Source organism: Pipra filicauda, unplaced genomic scaffold, assembly GCF_003945595.2.
Source record: "Pipra filicauda isolate LSUMZ 115617 unplaced genomic scaffold, ASM394559v2 scaffold196_size3971931_pilon, whole genome shotgun sequence".
Taxonomy (NCBI): domain Eukaryota; kingdom Metazoa; phylum Chordata; class Aves; order Passeriformes; family Pipridae; genus Pipra; species Pipra filicauda.
The window spans coordinates 1,628,774-1,648,271 of NW_024104305.1; positions in this window are offsets into that span (position 1 = coordinate 1,628,774).

Genomic DNA, 19,498 nt, shown 5'->3' on the forward strand with positions numbered 1-19,498 from the left:
ACATAATGCTATGGAATTCCCATTTTGTACATCATGTCGAATATTTCCCTACAAATTTTAACTTGCTCTGCTTTCATTAAAAAAGTTCATAAAGAGTCTTATGAAATTCTCGTTTGTTAAGGATACAAGAGCAACAGTCATTCTGCACCTCTGTAAACTAAGTCAGTCCTTTTGATTAATTGCTACCTTTTCATTTCTGTTTGAAAAAGAGAAAAAAGAAGACTCATTTACAAACAAAAGTGTGACATATAAATGTATTAACAGCCCCTTATGAAATATGAGTTCATTCTGAAAACTACAGGGCCTCTGAAATTCCCATTTAATTTAATTTTTAGAAGCAGCTCAGCAGTCTGCACAAAACATCTGACAGAATGAAGAAAAACTGGGTGTTCAGTGTTTAGTCAATGAGCTCCAGGAAGTCCCCAGAGCTCCTATTTGCCGGCTCTGCTTGCAAGACTGTGATGAATCATTTAAAATATACGTAGGAACTAGTCAACAGCAACAGTTTTATTAAAATTAAATTTCTGAAGATAATTTTTGAAGATCACATACATCAGCAATGTTAAGTAAAGATTCCCTCTCTGATGATTTTCCTTGCAGAGTCAATACTTTTACCTTAGACAAATGATAACTGTACTGTATCATACTTTTTAAAATTTAGTCATATTTTAGTTCTGTAGTGTGTCTGTCCCTAGAAAAACATTTGCATGACTTAGTGTGACAAATCAACATCTGCAGCTGTAACACATTCAGTCCCTTAGTAGCATTTAGCAGTCTATACAGCAGGTTTTTTGCACATTTTAAATGTAATTTACTCTTAATGTTGTTTTGCTTTAGCCTTTCCCAGGCACAACAAAATTTTACTTCAACGACTTTACTTTTATTCTGGTTTTGCATACGTGGCAGATTCAGATCTAGAGGCATGATTCTGTGTACAACAGATATATTTTGTTGCTAGTTTTCCTGCTGATAAAGAACATTTGCATTCCTAGGATTCCCTTGTTACTCTTCAGACACGGGTGAATACTGCAAAGTACTCAGAGATATGTATTACAGTAAAACGATGAATTCACCTCAGTGGTATTTATGACCTTTTGTATTTATTTTCAGAAAACATGTGAGTATTTTTTTAGCCAAAATGCTTGCAGAAAACAAGAAGTCTCATGAGTGCTTGTACAAAGGCTCACGCCTAGGAATGTTCATTAGGGCTTTCTCTAAGCCTCTGATTTCTCTTCCTCAGTCATCTGGTCACTGACCACAAATATTAGGCAGCAAACAGTTAGCTGAAACAGTTTGATAGAAATCTTAAATCTTAGCTGAAATGAACAACTTAAGCACATCCTTTATTCAGTAGTTTGTGGCCTATAAACCATAACTGGTCCAGAGACTATTTCCTGTCTCCAGAGAGAGACACCAGCTAGTCACCCAGTACACTCTTCTTTCATCTGCTACATCACAGTCAGACAAAGTAGGAATACAGAATTCCCTGTCCTATTATTTTGCATTTAAACAATTCTTGTGCAAACTTATCTCTGGGAGGGGACAGGATGACCCTTAAGTGTCGCTACACGGTGAAATGGAAAACTTGCCACTATAGCAAGTAATATGTTTTCCCTCTGTTGAAAGCTCCCAAACGTGTCTGTCTTTACAGATAATTCATAAAGGAAAAGCAGCTGCTGCTATAGACAGTTTGAGCAAAATCTGCATGGTGCATTTCTTAATGAAAACCTTTTAATCTTAGCAAAGATTTAAAAAATGACGAGATGACTGGAACTGGCTCAAGGGACTTAGAATTAACTAGACAATTTAAACCATCCTTTTTGCACTTTAAATTCACAATTCACACTTTTCAAAAGATAAATTTGACATCAGTTTTCCAGTTCACTAACAAGTCCAAACATTCAGTGTATTTTCCACAATATATCTGCATATGTCAAGTTCAAATGACAAACAATTTCAATGAAATTAGGTATTTGGGGAGAAGACTGAAGTATGTAATTAAATTACAAAAGGAGAATAAAAGACTGCATGTTTGAATAAAGAGAATGCCTCAGCTCAAATTCATGAAAAGGCAGAAATTGCTTTCTCGTTGTGTGAGAGTAGTACAACATACATAGCTCTGAAATATAAATGTTGGTCTGAAGTGCTACCAGTGCTCAAGGGCTTAATTGCCATATGCAATGGTTGTTAAATTTAACCATTTATATACATATTTATATACGAGGGTAGAAGAGCGAAATGCAGAATAAAGAACCTTTGGATCAGTATCATTTAGAGTAATGAGGTTCAATTCATAAAATGCACTTGCGAATAATTTGCGCAGCTCAAGGTATGTTTTTGCATACAGATAGACCTATTCATATGTAAATAACCTTGTAAGCATAGTCACCACATAGAGACATTTATACTACTTTATTTTCTTTGTTCACTGATTTATTTTCTTACACTATGGTCAATCCATATTTAGAGTTCAAATTATTAACAGATGATAATAAACTTTGAAACCTTTAATATGGATCTTATTTGAAACAGAAAATGCGATTATGAGATGTGACTTTCTACTCTTTACTTTTATACTCCTGTAAATTTACAGTTAAAAATAATAAAAAGCCAAATAAGTTCCCAGCAGAGATTTCGTATTAATACCAAGTTTCATATTTGTTCAGCCCAACACCGCAGATATAGACAGGTTGCAATTAATGTTGTAATATAGAAATTAGGCTAATTAGTGCTTAACGCTTTTGGCATGGTTTGACACTGTTATTTTTTTTCATTGATTTCTAGCATGCTGAATTTGATTGACGGAGTCTTTATTGTTTTTAATAATGAAACTTACCTCTTCTCCAGAAAAGTGCCTCACACTTAGATTTGAAATTGTATGATCAAGTTTCAAAAGAAAATTTGTTTTACTCTATTAAAACTCTGAATTCAAAGTAAAAGCCTTAAAAGTTGATATTTATATTTATGGACTCCTATCAGACCAAGCTGTGTTTTTTGAACATAAAAAGAACAATTTGTAACAGGTACTTAACTGACTGTATTTGGATAACACTCAACCCTAACCAGTGACCAGTAGCATCCAATGAGTATCCCTCCAGTTACGATACTGGATCACAGCAGAAACAGGAAACCCACTATGACTAAAATGAAAGCAAACATGAACATTTATGCAGCCTTTGGAGGGTAAATCCTCAATAATTCCAGTCTGAATACCTTCCATTTCCTTATACTCACAGTTGCTCAGACTGCAGTTATTTAAGTGGCAGTTATGGTACACCACTGTTCCCTGTGCTATGTGGGATAATGCATGAAAAACGGAAGGAAAGAGAAACATTACTGTGACAATCCAGTACTGGCAGAAATTTCTTCAAAACAGGGTTTGTCAGACTCATTCTGTGGTCCAGACATTCCACTATTACTAGGAAATATAAATCTACTCCCTTTAAGGGGAGAGTGCATTATAAATTAGTTATCCTTCAATAGAGAAAAGAAGACTTTGGACACTCCTTGCTCCAATTAAGCCAAATCTTTTACTAAACAGATCTTTAAAAACAGATAAACTTCTACTCTACTACATAACAACAAAAAAAAAGAAACCACTTTTTTAATTTATCTTTTTAAAATAAAGACAGTGTGTTTAACATACGCACATAAGATGAACACACATAAGATGAACACACCTCTCCCACCTCCGTTCTTACATAATAATTTTCTATTTCCAACCCCTTGGGATTATTCACAGTATAATAGGTTCATTAGTATATGAACGGCACTAATAGAAGAGTAGAAAAAAAAAGACTTTGTATCCTTAATTTAGAAATCGATGAAAAAAACCATCCAATTACAGTTCTGATTAGTCATACTGATTTTAAGTGTGCTTCCATGCATTCCTGTGAATTAAAACATACGTATACCACCATATCCAGTGAGACAAGAAGACTTGGTTTATGTAATGCACTGCTTTTTTTTTCTCATTTCCATTGAAATAAGCTTTTCTAAAATTTAAGAAAATTTTGTATATGTTTATGAGTCACATAGGCAGGTTATACAGACTGATTAAATCTCAGCTTCTCAGCAAGAGTCATACAAGTGAGAATTCATTTATTATTTCTTATCTGATACATAACTATTATAAAAATCTTCCCTCCTTGGTTTCCCCAGGAAGATCCAAGATGCATAGGCATAGGCTCTGAATATTATGTGTTATATATACATCTCCATTACTATTTAGAATGGACTGAGAGTACCTAGATAGGGCAAAATATTAGAAATGGAAGCTGTAATTCACTTTCATGTATTATTAAAAAGCTGTAGAATATATTAGTATAAAATTATAAAATTTTGTTGAGAACCTTACTGTAGAATCATAGAATCACAGAATGGTTTGGGTTGGAAGGGACCATAAAGATCATCTAGTTTCAAGCTCCCCTACCATGGGCAGGGGCATCTTCCAGTGGATAGGGTTCTCAGAGCCATATCCAACCTGACCTTCAACACCCAGGGATGGGACATCCATAGTTTCTCTGAACAACCTGTCCTGGTGCTTCACCATCCTCACAGTGAAGAATTTCTTCCTAACATCTAATGTAAATCTACTCTCAGTTTAAAACTGTTGCCCGTCTTCCTGTCACTAACCTTCTTTTGCAACTAATTTTTCTTAGAGTAGTTTCATTGAATGGGCTTTTTTCTACTACCATATGCCACAACCCATAATAAATATAACTAACAACATTAAGGTTGAATATTAAAATAATTAAAAAGTTCAATTTTCACTTTTCTGGACTATCTTTCATCTTTTTCCTTTTAAAAAAAAAAAAAAAGATTGGTTAATGTGATCATAAATGTTTCTGAAATTAATTTCCTTGTAGAAATGGAGAACAGATAAAGCTATAAATATAAAAGTACCTACCCACTCAACCCATAGCTAAGCGTGTCCTCATGACACCTATGCTTTAGGACGTCAACTTAACATATCATTCTTTATCCATTGAGTACAGTTCAGCATGATACCATCGCTAACTAGAATTGTCATCATGGCAGCCACTGTTATATAGCAGACAGCTTAGCTCAGACTTGCATGGTATGTCTACGGTACAGTGCAGTTGCAAGGCCAGTCTGGCTTCGCCCCTTCCCTCCTTCCTCTACTGGCTGCCAAATTTATCCTCAACCAGCACTGGTCAAAGTGCAGACCCGCATCTCCTCCCCTTCGGCAATAGCTTCTGCCTCTCTACTCTTCATCCCAACGAAAAGGAAGAGGTTCTGGGTGCTGGGCTGAGAGCAGGTACTCAGCTGCTGGGGCTGTGTTTGCTTACCTTACCTTCCAAGGAAAACCTGGCTTACCTGACATGTGATAGCGCGGTAGTCACGCTCTGTTACCACATTAAAGTGCAGGCAAACGGAAACTTCCCAATATCTGTTTCTGTGAATGCTGAAGAAGCTGGACAGGTGGGAACTGAGCAACTTCAGTGAGGAAAAAAGTGCCACTTCAAAGAAATCTTTGTGATTCAACCCCCAAAGAAAGATCACCAAATCTTGCATATAGTTTCATAAAACCAAGAATTGCACTGAGAAATAGGTAGGACGTGTGCAGAGCCACATGTGAACACACAGTAAAGGTCTAATCCATTCGCTGTAAAAGTAAAACCTTGGTACCTTTAGTTAAGGGTCTTGAATTCCAGCTAAACATTCTTTAAACTGTGCAAACCTCTCATGATTTATTAAGTGAACTTAGTGGAAACTTTCAATGGAACTATTGTCTCTATAGTCATAATTGCCCATGTTATATTCTGATATGCATCAGACACAAAATATATAAACTGTTACTTTCTTGATTTCTAAGGCTTTTATGGCTCTAATCTCCAGAGGTGCACTATAGTAGGAGTAGAAGTAGAATGAGTGATCTGGGCTTGTTCTGGAAATGTGTCCTATACAATTCCTAAACAGAAGAGCTTTCTCTTGCCTGATCTTCCAACAAAATTACAGGGCATACGTCAATTCATATTGGATTAGTATACCCTGAGAGAACTCTGAAGGCTATAATTACAGAAGGAGGAGGTGATAGTAAAGACTCAGTTCATGACAGCTACTTTCAATTGTAGTGCTGGCCAGTTGCAGCAAGGAGGTATGAGAGTGAGTTTGAATAGCATTCCAAGGCACAGTACATGTTCCTGTCCATTTTTGTTACTTAATAGGGAAAGTATATTATAAGCAATAGAAGAAGGTTCAATTTATTAGATCATTTTTATTGCCCATACTTATTCCTAAGGAAAAAACAAATAACACAAAAAGCGAGTATCAAATGTACTGGATTTTATTTTTTTTCTCTTCTAGCATAGTAAAATATCATTTACATGATTTTTTAGAATTTTAAGTGTGCCAATAATTTCTTCAAAGACACATTAGTACACTAAGTAATTTTTTAAAATATAAATTAATTAATATTCTTCTATACTAATGAATATCAGAAAATATTTTAGACAGCTAACAAAGTATAGAATACAATAAAATAATTTATTTTTGTTTAATTTTATCCTTACCTCATCACAACTTCCCTTCACATGCAGAGTAACTCCAATTAGCTACAGAGTGTTTTCAAGTATCTTTCAGAGAAAAAAGGGAAAGCCTGCTAGAGCTATCAAAATACAGTTCTTCTATTTTCAAGCATTTATTTGGTCCTTGAAATGTTAGAATCATGATGAAACTTCAGCAGTCTGCTAGACTAATGGGACACAAAAGTATATTAATATTGATCTTTTTTAGCCACTGAACTTGCAAATTTCAGAGGAATGACTGACTTCTCTGGGAACAGTTATGAGAACAAATGAGCACTTGAAAGCACCAGGAGCTGAGGAGGGACTTTGCAAGAGTAACTCTGTGTCTGTTTACTGTAAGGATGACATGCAACAAACATAAACAGGCAAATAGAAACTTCTCCTACACAGCTGAAAGTTCTGGTGTGTCAGATGTTAGAGAAAGTGGCGGTACTCAGAGCAGAGGCAAAGACTCACATCCACTTTGTGCTAAGAGGAGACTCAGGCAGTTGAATCCTAACTTGTATACCACGATTTCCACAAAATCCCAGAAACAAGTCTGCCCAGCACTGTGTGATGCACCTTCCTTTCATAAACAGCAAACAAAATTAGCTCTAAATTGGCTGATACTCTAAATTCTCTAATTGAGGGGTGGCATTGGTCAAGTCCAGGCAGCTGACCCTCCCAGAGCTGCAAACAGATGGCTAATAACAGCCTAGGACATCCAACCAGCTCTGACAATTTGTCACATTTCCAAGCTGTGGTGACAAGTAGCCCCCTGACACCTGCTGCAGCTCTAACTTGAAATCTTAAATGTTACTGATAATCACAACTGAGGTAATGTTTTTCCCCATGGTGTTTTCAGGTGGCTATTTAAAGCAACTTTTTGTCTAAATTAAGTATATGTATGTGTGTGCTGGATGAGGAAGAGGAAAAAACCACAATGAATTATGAAGTTATATAACAATTTGGGAAATACTTTGTATCCCAGACATTTCACAATGGGTTCCAAGAGAGACATGTTGGAGTTACAAATTAAAATCCTTTGGCATTTCTCCAGGCAATAATTTATCTTCCTAGGGTGAATCATTATATTTACTTGGCTTAGATTACAGTATAGGGTCATTTAAAAACATTCTGGTTCCTCCACAGATTGCAATAGCTTGCATTTGCCCAGCTGCAACTACACATCACATTTAAAAAAATCAGTTCAATATTGACTAAAAACTGATGATGTAGGCAATTTTTATGATCAGTTCTTTGTGACTGATTGGAAAAAAAGAAGGGTAGGCAACTTTCATGCTTATTCAAACCCTATTAAAATAACAGTTTTATCTTCCCAAACCATGAGTGAAGCGTTTGCAGCGTCGGGGCTGACCCTGATCTTCTGTATATTCTCTGGTTAAAGGACATGAACAGGAAATGGTCAGCCTAAGGACACAATGAAAGGAAACACAGCAGCAAAGGTTTCACTGATAACGTGATTTGAAGTCAGTGAGCAGATTCAGACAGTCATCCAGCTGTTTGGGCCAAAGTCTATATAGCACTCTGCTGACTCCTACAAGACTGTGTCACGAAAACATGTGAAAGACTGATGCTTGACATGGGCAAGGCAGGGAAAGCAGAGCACATCATCAGATGCTGTGGCTCAGCTATTTCATGCCAGAATCAAGGAAAATTATGCTGGTTTAGAAATATTTGTTTTTCTAAGAGTTAACTGAGCCAAATAGAAATAGGATGCTGATGTGAGGGTGTATTCATATGTCAGTGCATGAGTATCACTAGGTGTAATGGAGTTCAGGTCAGAGCCAGAACTGCAAAGTATTCCACACCCACAATTAAGGACTAATTGAGTTTTTCTTTTTTTTGAGAGAGAATTTTTCAGGAGACATCAGCACTTTAGATATGAAATGCTTACAATGTTTACAGGGATCTATAAACTATAAAGCTAATGCAGTTATAATTTCTAAGTAGTTCTTTTCTTTCCTCACACTCTCAGCAATAAACTTAACCAGGCAACAATCAGAAAGAAATCTTCATTGAGTGCAGCAAGGAAGGGAAATACATTATAAGCCTTGGGTGATGTACTTTCACATCGACTTCAAAAGCACAGTTTAATCTAATTTCTGGTCTTGGATTGTAGTAATTACAAGTCTTGTGCTTGGACAAGAATTATGTCCTCCATATTTTTTGGGTCATGTTAAACAAGAAGGAAAAGATATTGATTTAAAAAAGAAAAATCATCCAAAATCTAGTAGCTTCTTAAATCTTGTTTAACTATTATTTCAGAAGACAATCACTGCCACGTTGATAAAAAGCTTTAAAAATTCTTTGGGTATTGACAATTTATCAAATAAACAATGTCAGCACTACTGGCTTTTTTTTTCCAGTCTAGAATGAACTGGGTGGCCAAATTCAGAGAGCCTTATCCAAAACAGTTAATAGTTCGACCACTTGAAGCGGTTCTGGATGATTCAGGCTTCAGACTCCATCTTCTACCTGGCTTAATTTTTTCTGTTCTGTAAGAGCTATACTATCTTGTTCATTTTATATATTTTTATATAAAATACCAAGAATAAGACATATAGAAAAGAAAACCACTATATATTAGAGGAAAGAAACTTTGAGTGTGGAATCACCCATACTCCAAGAAATGTTTTCTACCCAAGTGATGTGTTATGCCAGAATGAATCAATACTTATAAGAAATTCTAAAAGGTCATGTGAATGTTCCACAGCAAAATCGTTGTATATTTTAAACCTCAAATAGTTTTCCAAATAGAATTCTTGTTTTCTGGCCAACCCTCCTCTTAAAACAAGCAGACTTATAAAAAGAATTGAAAGTACATAGAGTTTTATGTTCTGCTAGTTCTATCATGAGTGTTCAGAGTGTGCATAGCCTTTCCTGACCCTGGCAGTCTTCATGAATAGTGGTACTAGTGTTATATGTATTATGTGGAGTTTTCCAAGTACCAAAAATGATAAATAAATGTACTATTTATTCAAACAAATTTGCTACCTACCTATCTAGGCAAGAAACCAAGTACAGATGACTACCTCTGATTAACAACATTTTAATTTTTAAATAAAATACAACATATCTAGATTGTGTGGGCAAGGTAAAGAGAGAGTAGACTGAGCAGCAATAAATTAGATATAAAAATAATAAAATCTATATTAATAGTATATGTCATCACTGAATAAGTCATTAGATAAATCCAAGCCCAGTCAAGTGCCTTTTTTCTTTCCTATTTAAATTTTTAACATAGGGGTAAATTTTCAAAGCTAAGGGAGAACCACTTGCTGTAGGCAACTACATATGCATTTAACATCATCCTGTTCCGATTTTGAGCCAAGCATTTACCAAGAGTTTAGACAGAATTTAGACTAGCATCTACTGACATGAACACATGGTGTATTTCTCTTATAAGGTTTCAGACAATACTTTATCTCTGATTAATAACCTGTTAGTTAGCAGAATACCATATGCATTATTGCATATGTTCTGTCTTGACAACAGCAGAAATATTCAAAGTTAAAAGCATGTAAAATAGTTGGACTGATATTGTGAAGAGTACCCTCAGCTGCATGGAGATGTTTATCTTGAATTACTCTACTTTAATCACTCTATCAAAAAAATGAGGTGAATATTTTATGTGACCCAACTGTAGTCCTATTAGTGATTTATCCAAAGTCCAGTTTTAGCTGGTATTTCTACTGTGGAAATAGAATATCTTGAAGCAATTAGGAAGGACATAATAAGCATTATCAATGGTTTGATATTTTTTAAATTACCATCTAAACATGGTATCCATAAGAGATACTGTTGGACCTAACCTGTGTATAGCTGTTCCAGTGAGGGTAAGATTGGACAACTTCCCCCAGAGGAAGACTACAGGAAGTCTGAGGAAGACTGACTTTGGATATTCAGAAAGAGAAATGTTGGATAAATTCCACATTATGAGTGTTGCTCAACACATGCAAGACAAGAAGAACAAGTTTGGCACCATTCATTAAAGATCTTTTGCTCCTGGAGATGGAAGATTAGGTGGATAACATGAAACAGCTGCATCCTTTACTGTAGGAGACTTTCACAATTCATTTAGGCTTTGCCTCAAGCGTCAGATTATCAGCTCTACTCTTGAATTCATGTCTTAATTTCCTCACGTGAGCTTTCCATTCCTTTCACTTCGTATTATCTGTCAGTATGCATCGTCATTTCTCCTAGTACAGCTTTCACAGTGTACCAAGTTACCTGTTATCAGCAGGCTTATAGCTGAATAGCTTATAACTATAATCAGAGGCTTATAGCTTCTAATAACAGAAGAGTTCAAATAGAATGAAGACTGGCATTCTCAACTTTGGGGGTTTGTTTGTCCTTTTAGATTCCAAGTGCTTGAAGGAATTTCTTATTTGCTAGATACAACTTCCAAGGAAACCTTTTTGAAAGTCAGGCTGTGATTACCACCCAACATGAGTAAGGGACTTCACCTCATGAGGAGCAATATGGTGGAGGTTATAATTATTGCCTTTGCAATGAAAACACAAGTAAGATGTTCACATGTAGATCTCGGTGGGTAACTTTGGCCAATGGTTCATTTACAAAGAAGATCTGGTTTCGTTCAACCCAAAAGACTAATCAGTTTGGATCTAATACACTGAAAATTTTCAGCTAGAAAAGCTTTGTTTTTACAGAAACTAGACTTATGGAAGAGAAAGGAAGAGACGTTAACCCTCCAGCTACTGGATAAGAGAAGCTAAAGTAAATGTGAGTGATGATAAGGATTCAGTATTCATCTCTGGAGGAGGGAATCTTGCTTTGACCTGTGCTGGTGACTTCAGTGGTTACAGGTGTCCTTGTTCTCTACAGAAAATATGTCCAAGTGACTAGCCATCTAGTAAGGCACTTAAACTCATACCTACCCCAGATGTGTGTATATCTCAGTCTTTATAGCTTTAAAGCAGATTTAAAGAGCTCATGCAACAGGGACTGAGAAAAGCTCCCACTAGAGAACCTGGCAGCATGGTAGTTAGAGGAATGCATTGTTAATAACTATTACCCTGAATTTGGCATAAAGTGATGAATATGGTGAGTTGTTGAGGTAAGTTTCCAATATTTTAATGAACATTTATTCACTGTACTGGTGTAAATATTGCCATGGAGAAGTAAGAACAGCACTTCTGGCTCCTAGTCAGTGCCGTCAGCTTCCTCATTTATATTTCCTGTATTCATATATAAGGTATACTGCTCTGTAAACAAAGGAAATGACAACAGTTCCTAGACTTTTCTAACTAGTAACCCATCTCCAGCTCAGCATGTTACTTCTGTTGGGTATCCCTCAGGATTGGAAACAACTCTTAGGATAGAAACAACTCTTCCCCCCAAATGTTGAAGTAGCAGATGCTAGTTTTTCAGGCAGTATGTGCCTGTCTAGCAGAAATCCAAGTCAATTTGTCTATGGATCAGGGTTACAAATCTGGCCCTGCTGCTTCTAGGCCCATCCAAGAGTATTCTGGAACATTTCTGCTACATCACCAGAAAGCTGCAGAAAAATACAGCCCCACTTATAATGTATATGACCTTGGTAAATTATTCTATAGAAAAGCAAAATAATTGTCTCATTGTCCCAAAGTTTCAGTCTTGCGACCATCCACTCCAGCCCCTATCCACTCCAGATATGATCTGACTCCTAACTATGAATTCAAATTCCCCCAGCCAAGTATTTAAGACAGATTTTAAAAGGAGCACAGTTCAAATAAATACTTAGCCCAATCAATGGTTTTCTCCACAGATGAGGCCATAGCTGCAAAAGACTATCCTTACACATGTATACAAACCCTCAGACCTATTGATTCAAGCAAGGAATAGTTTGAGACAAATTCTGTGTTTCCTAAGGCTGTCCAGTGCCTCCCACTTCAAGCCTTCTTCCTGGACCTTGCTGCCAGCACGAGGGTAATAGAATAAGGTTAATTATGCTATATTCCACATCCTTCCTGGCTGCAGCCTAATTAACTCTCATTTCTCAAACTCTTAAATAAGAATTGTTTCTCTTGTACTCTAGATATCTATTCCAAATAGCACATTCAGGATACTCTTTTGAGTAAGCACTGTTTTAAATTTTTTTTTTGCACAGTTTGCCACTGAACCTTTTTAGGTTAGACAGAATCCATGTCTTTTGCCAGCGTTAAGTACACAACTCACAATTTCAATTTTTCTTATAAGTGCACTCAGAATTTGTTGTTTATGCAGCAATTTCTTCCAAAATAATCCCTCTTTATACCACTTTACTTGGCTGTCCTGTCACTGAGAAACTGACTTCCTAATGCCTTGAATTTCATTTTTTTTTTCTGTGAATCCCTTTGAAACATCTTGTTGTTCAAGAGACAAAACTAAAAAATCTAAGATGGGATGCATGCACAAGCATGGATCCCATTTCTTCAAGTAGTGCCTGCCAGAATTCTGCAGGTTTAGCAAGTGTACACAGGCAAATGGCATTTACATATCCTCAGTTCCCCCCCTTCTCTTATACATGCCTGCTTCTTTTCTTCATAGAAATGTTTCTCTTTTTTATTAACGTTTTCATAATTCATTTCCCCCCATAACTTAATGCATGGAAAGCTTGAATACTTCTGTTCTATTCTTAATTAGTACTCTTGTCCCAAGAAAGCACTATCAAAGGCTTTTCACTCACCATATTGTCTTCCACTGTAACACACACGCTCTTTCTGTGAGATCAAATGTTTTATGGACTTCTAACCCAACCCTCGATGCTCTTATATTTTCACCTTTATATGTGTCTTTCAAGCTAACCTTAGTCATAAGTGGTTCATGTATTATTCTAGTGGGAGTTTTCCTCCTTGTGTCCTGAATTTTAATCTACCTGTCTCTTTTGAGGGTTTTCTAGTATTTCACTGTCACATTAAAGACTCTATTTTATGGGAAAGGCTTTTGGTTCATACTCAACTCATCTTTCATTGAAACTGCATCCACTTGCAGGTACAAAACATTCATCTGAGTGAGTGGTATGTCCTTTTTGTTCATGGTGAACATTACCCAGCTTACAAATTGCATCCGGTGCATTTATTTTTACAGATCTTTGACCTCCATAACTAGTGTTGGTTGCCAGGCTGAACAGGCTGGTCCCTAGTTCAGCTTTATGTTTTGAATCATTTTGCTATCACATGGGCAGAGGTTCCAAACAGAATTTTTCTTTTCAATCCTTTCCAAACATCTCTTCCACATTCCAATATGCTTTCTTACCCAGAGTACAATATTACTAACTTAATAGTTCATTCTATCTGCCTGAATTAACAGAAAAGTATTAAATAGACTAAAACTGTACGAAACAACATTACCTTCAGTGTTTTCCTTCAGTGGCTTCCTTCATTGCTTGACCATATGGAATCAAACTTTCTTTGAACTTTCCTTACTTGTCTTATACTTTGCCAAAGAGTTTCAGCTAAAATGGGACTTTGGTTTGCTCCCTTCTGCCCCACAATACATTTTCTAAATTTCATGCTACTGGCAATATCTGATACTCTGGGACAACCACCTCAGAGCTTAAGGTGCTTGCAAGAGAGGTTTTACCATACTTTGCAAATTCATCAGAATTCTGGTGTTTTGTTGAAATCCATGCAATAGGATTCCAGAGATTATACAAATAATTTCTCCTTTATTGAAGAACACCAGCCAACCTGAAATTCTTTTGTTCTTGAAGAAATACTTAAAAACATGAACTGTCTTCACACAAAACATGGAGAGGTTCATAGAATTGAAATGTAATAGCTGTTTAAAATCTCATTACCTTTAAGCCAGTGTCTTGGGTTCTCAGTGCTTAGAATAAGCATAGCCATCGCTACATGAAAAACTGAGATATCCATGACTTTTTCATCTCTGTTGTGAAAGAGCGAGAAGGACATGACTCTCAGTGCAATTGTCACAGTCAGGTTAAACTGTTGCTCTGGGATATGCAAGGAGGCTGTATATAGAGATGATATGGTAAGTTAAGCACCAGCAGCTTCATTCTCCCTTCTAATAAGTAGTGTATCACAGAGAGAGACTATTAACGTCATGCTGCAGAAACCTGTAGCAAATGCTGGTAAGTTTGAGGGCAGGTTTTAAACCGTTGCTTTTAATTTAGAGTGAGCCTCAAAGGTTTTAATGTGATTAGATGAGAGACCACCTATCTTGCAGTTGGTTCTGTTGTATTGGTGGTCAGCAGAGGAATTCAAGTTAATAGCCTATTGATATAGGCAGGACAGACTTGGCAGAAGGAGATCTGGCGGACAGCTTTGAACTCTGGACCTTATTCTTTGACTGTAAAATGGAGATAATAATGGTCCTCTAGCTCCCAGTAGGGTGCTCAGGCTAAATTCATTATTAGACATTTTCAATAATGTTTCTGTTTATGTTTCCAAGGTAATGAATAGAGATGGGCTGGAAATCTCTTAACAATAAAACTTATAGAGCTTAAAGGGTAGTGGGAGCTGAGGGGTCACAGCGCTTGTGACAGGAATTATTATCTACTAGATTATTGCAAAATCTGGTAGATAACTCACAGAATAATCAGTTCTCGGTAACTCAGTAATAATGCTCTCTGATGCAGGATCAGGCACCTACCTACCATGAAGACTGCCCACAGATATCTTATCTTGGCTTCAGGAGGACCATTCATAATATCAAGGGAAAAAAACACACCTCTCTAAGCTGTGTGGTATACTGAAAAAACAGGAGCTTATCATCAACTGCAGAAGTGCAGCCATGAGTACTCTAGCAGGCCAGGACTGCATACGTGTTTAGGATGATAGCAATGGGATTCATTGCAAATCCCGTTAGTCATTAAAAGACAAATTTCTTCACATGGATTTCAAAGTTAAAGAAAGAGCTCAATAAAGATCACCTCTTCTGAGAGTACTTTGCACGGGAGCCCAGGCTTCACCCTACAGACAAATTCCTTCACTGCCTAATAAACTAACCAGAATCCTCTACTGTCAGCTCCTAAGGTCATCTCTAGGTCAGGCTGCACATGAGGCTTCATGCAGCTCAGAAGACACAATTTTTTCATGCAACCAGTAAACATAGCATCCAAATATTGAGTTTATGCTTCGTCACACTGAAGTGTCAGTCAAGCTCAATTCTGCAAATGTATAGCCTGGTGCCTGTGGAAGGATGTCAGGCTCATGGAATCATCCTTAGCAAAGAGCTGAATCCGTCTTGGCTGTTTGCCTTGAAGTCCTGCTGTTTGAACAAGAGGGGAATGCAGAAGGAGTAATGTATGATACAAAGTATCCCCACTGTATGATACAAAGTGTACTCATCCTCCTACTAGGACAAAACTTTTGGATCTGTACTGCTTCATTTGTTTAGTATACATTTGATTCCTTCAGCTTCAGCAGCTGCTCAAAAACCTGTTAAGAACTACAGCTACAATATGTCATGTTCTGATGTATATGACTCTAAGACTGAAGTGCCATTTCTTCTTGGTGATATTCAAGGTTGGATGGACAGCTCAAAGATTGAAGACAAAATAAAAAAGCTTTTCCACATTTGAATGTCAGCAGAAAGCTACAGTAAGCAATGGTTTCTGGCTGTGTCTTCTAATTTTTGCTTGACTCTCACTGAATAAAGGAAAATCTATTAGTCTTAGTCATAGCTGGTATATACACCAGTGCTTACAGGGTATTTTTCCCTGTATCCAGTATATTCAGAACACAGCAGAGGTTAATGACTTAGAGAAGCAGTGTATCTTGCACTGAAAACCATGTTAGTAAAACTGTTAAATGAGCCTCCTGGCACTGGGTGGGCCAGGGGTTCCCTCAATAGCATGTAATGCATTTTGCACTGGCACACCATGTCAGGAAATCCCATTTCCTTGCTTTAGAGAACCGAAGCACACATTGCCAGCAAGCTTGATTAAACAGTTTCTACTAAGGTCCTTTTTTTTTTCCTAACTGAGAAAGTGTTATTTAAGATACTACCTGAAAAGGTCTTAAAGTAGGACTATCATCACCACTTGCCCCCAGTTTTTTACAATAAAACTCATCACTGTTGGGTTTAAACAACAGTTCAGTTTAATGTAGTTATTCAGTTAGGTGTCATGAGTAGAAATAAATAGTGATTTTGTTCATGTTTTATTTAGACTAAGTGTGGTCCCTAGGCTTCTGGCAAGCTGTCAGTATAGCCATCTGTTTTGCAAAGTTTATGAATCTCTCTGGAAAAAGGCAGCCTAAAGCTCAAGTACAGTAAGGGTTGTTTTTCTTTGAACAACCTGCTGTAGATGAAGAAGAGTCAGATTTCAATAGGACATGGGCTTTAAGCTCCGTGTATGCCCAAAGTCAGCCTATTTTAAGAGTGCAAAACAAACTTAAATTCATTTCACTTATGTTTTCTTACAACTTAGCTTTGGCAACTTGCTTATAAATTTATTATATATATTTATGAACACACACACATAGGTATAACTAGAGAGAGAAAGACTATAGGAGACCTGAAGTCCAGAGCCAGGTCACATCAAAATCTTATACAAATGTCTCCTTCAAAGAGATTATATATTCAAAACCAAACATAGCATCTTAAGTATATAAACAAGCAAACCATGATGAAAACAGAAGGTATCTGCTATGAAATTTTGATAGCAGATGTGCACTTTGCAGGTTATCAGTAAGAACAGATGTCATTCTTATGAGCCATGGAGGGAGATAAAGCAAATCAAACCACTAAAAAGAATCTGAAAATAAATACAAGAAAATTATTTTTAAAAGTATTTTTTGCAATTTTCATTTGGACTTCTGCTGCTATCTTATCTTAATAGCATGTTACACCTCAAATGTCTCCCTGATTTCAATATGGCTTACTCAATTGTAAAGTGCCTGAATACCATACCAGTTGGAATTCTATTACATGTTTGCACCATAAATACACAGACGTGTGAATTGAACTATGTATTACCATAGAAATACAAATAAAGTACCCAGTACTGATAAGCATGGTTCTGCAATCTTGAAACAACTGACCAGGGCATGGCTAGATCTAGATTTAGTAGATTTTGGGGTTTTTTTTACGAACACAGCTGAGGCAATTAAAGCCTGTTCATTGTTTTTCCAAAATGTTTTTGGATGGATTTGTCACTGTTCTTAATACATTACCTCCCCTTAGTATGGTTTGAATGTTAAGTAGCTGCTGTCAGGATGGAAGAAGTTGTGCTCAAGATCTCTGACCCAAAAAGGAAACCCCACCTAATGTAATTGTTTTATTGTATTGTTGAAGTCTCAAATGTCAGCAGCACAGTGCTGATGTTCCTAAATCTTTAGCCTTCCATTTCATGGAAGTTTTTTTTAAAGGAAAGTACTTCTAACAGTGTGTGAGAATTGGTGATGGCCTTGCACTGAACTAGAAACCAAACTGATGAGAGCCAAAATGAGTTTCATTGCTAAGGTGTTAAAATTAGGAACTACAAAGAGTATAACTGGTTTTAGAAATTTTAATGAGGTGTTTGTTTCAATGCAATCAGCCTATGGGCACATATTATTTTACTGTTACTTTATTCTCTGCAACATTCCTTATAACTGTGTTTTTTCATCCCAGTCTATTTTGGACTGCACTCTGCACTCAGGAGTTCTACTCAGAAAGCATCAATACACTTTCTAATTGATGTTTTTCTACTTTTGCTCAAGTTAGAGAGGAAAAAGAGCCCTTCAGCAGATTTTGGTGGACAGAGTAGGAGTTTTCTCTGCAATACCATGCAGTAGAATGCAATAAAGGAAGCAGCAGATCATCCTTACTCCTGAAATGTTGTTAAACTAAGGATTGCAGTTTGAGGTCCTCTGTAAGACCCATGAGTATTGCACCCTTCCATACCTTCAGAAGAGAAAAACTGAAATCCCACAAAGGGCATAAAACATTAAAAGAAAATTACATCAGCATGTATCAGAGCAACACCATGATGGGAGGCTGTATGCACAGACCAGTGCTGCTCAACTAGACTCACAACAGTTCTCAAGATTAAGTTATTTCAAATGCCACTGAGCAAAGTTGCAGAGGGGCTGCTCTTGTATCTAAGCAATATGCCATCACTGAGAGGAACCCACACTCTACAATTCGTTGTGCTCAAATCTCCATCAGGTGCTTCTCTGCAACAGCATCCTCACAGTGTCCATTTTCATTAAGGTTAAAAGTTCAAATATATAAGGATTTTTTTTAATATTATATCAAATCATATTACTACATTAGAACAGTTTCTAATGTTCCACCCAAATATGAGGAAGAATTTTAGTGTACTGGAAGGGATTGCCCAGGGAGGTTATGGAGTCTCCCTCACTGGAGATATTCCAGAACCATCTGGATGCAATCCTGTGCCATGTGTTCTAGAATGACCCTGCTTGAGGAGGGAGCCTGGACCAGATGACCCGCTGTGGTCCCTTCCAACCTTACCCATTCTGTGATTCTGTGATTCAGTGAATGTTGAAAGGCAGAAAATAATACAGAAGATCACTCCTTTGATTTAAATTATATCTGTCTGAAGCTGTTACTGTTGCATTCTTTTGCTTTGGCCGTTAGCTGGAGAATACAGAACTCTGTTGGGCTCTGTTACACCTCTGTCTCTGATGCAGCTGACTTGCAGGTCTGTTTCAAATCCAATTGGAATCAATTTGGAAATTAGTTTCCCAATCCAATTTGAAACCACTTTCCAGTGGTTTGGTTTTGTCTTTGAGGGTTTTTTCCTAGATCAAATCCTATGTGGACTTGGGTTTCTGCCACAAGAGGGAATTGGGGTTCAATCTCCTTTTTCATGCAAAATCTCTCCTTAATGTTGTACATGTTGGTTTCTAAACCCATAAGGTAGAAGAAAAATGCTCAATTTCATTGTACAGATGTACAGAAAGAAATTGCTGAGTATCAATAGTACCATATAATTCTTATGACATTAATATTCAGCAACCTCCAGCAGATCCTCTGAAGATGTAGTAAAC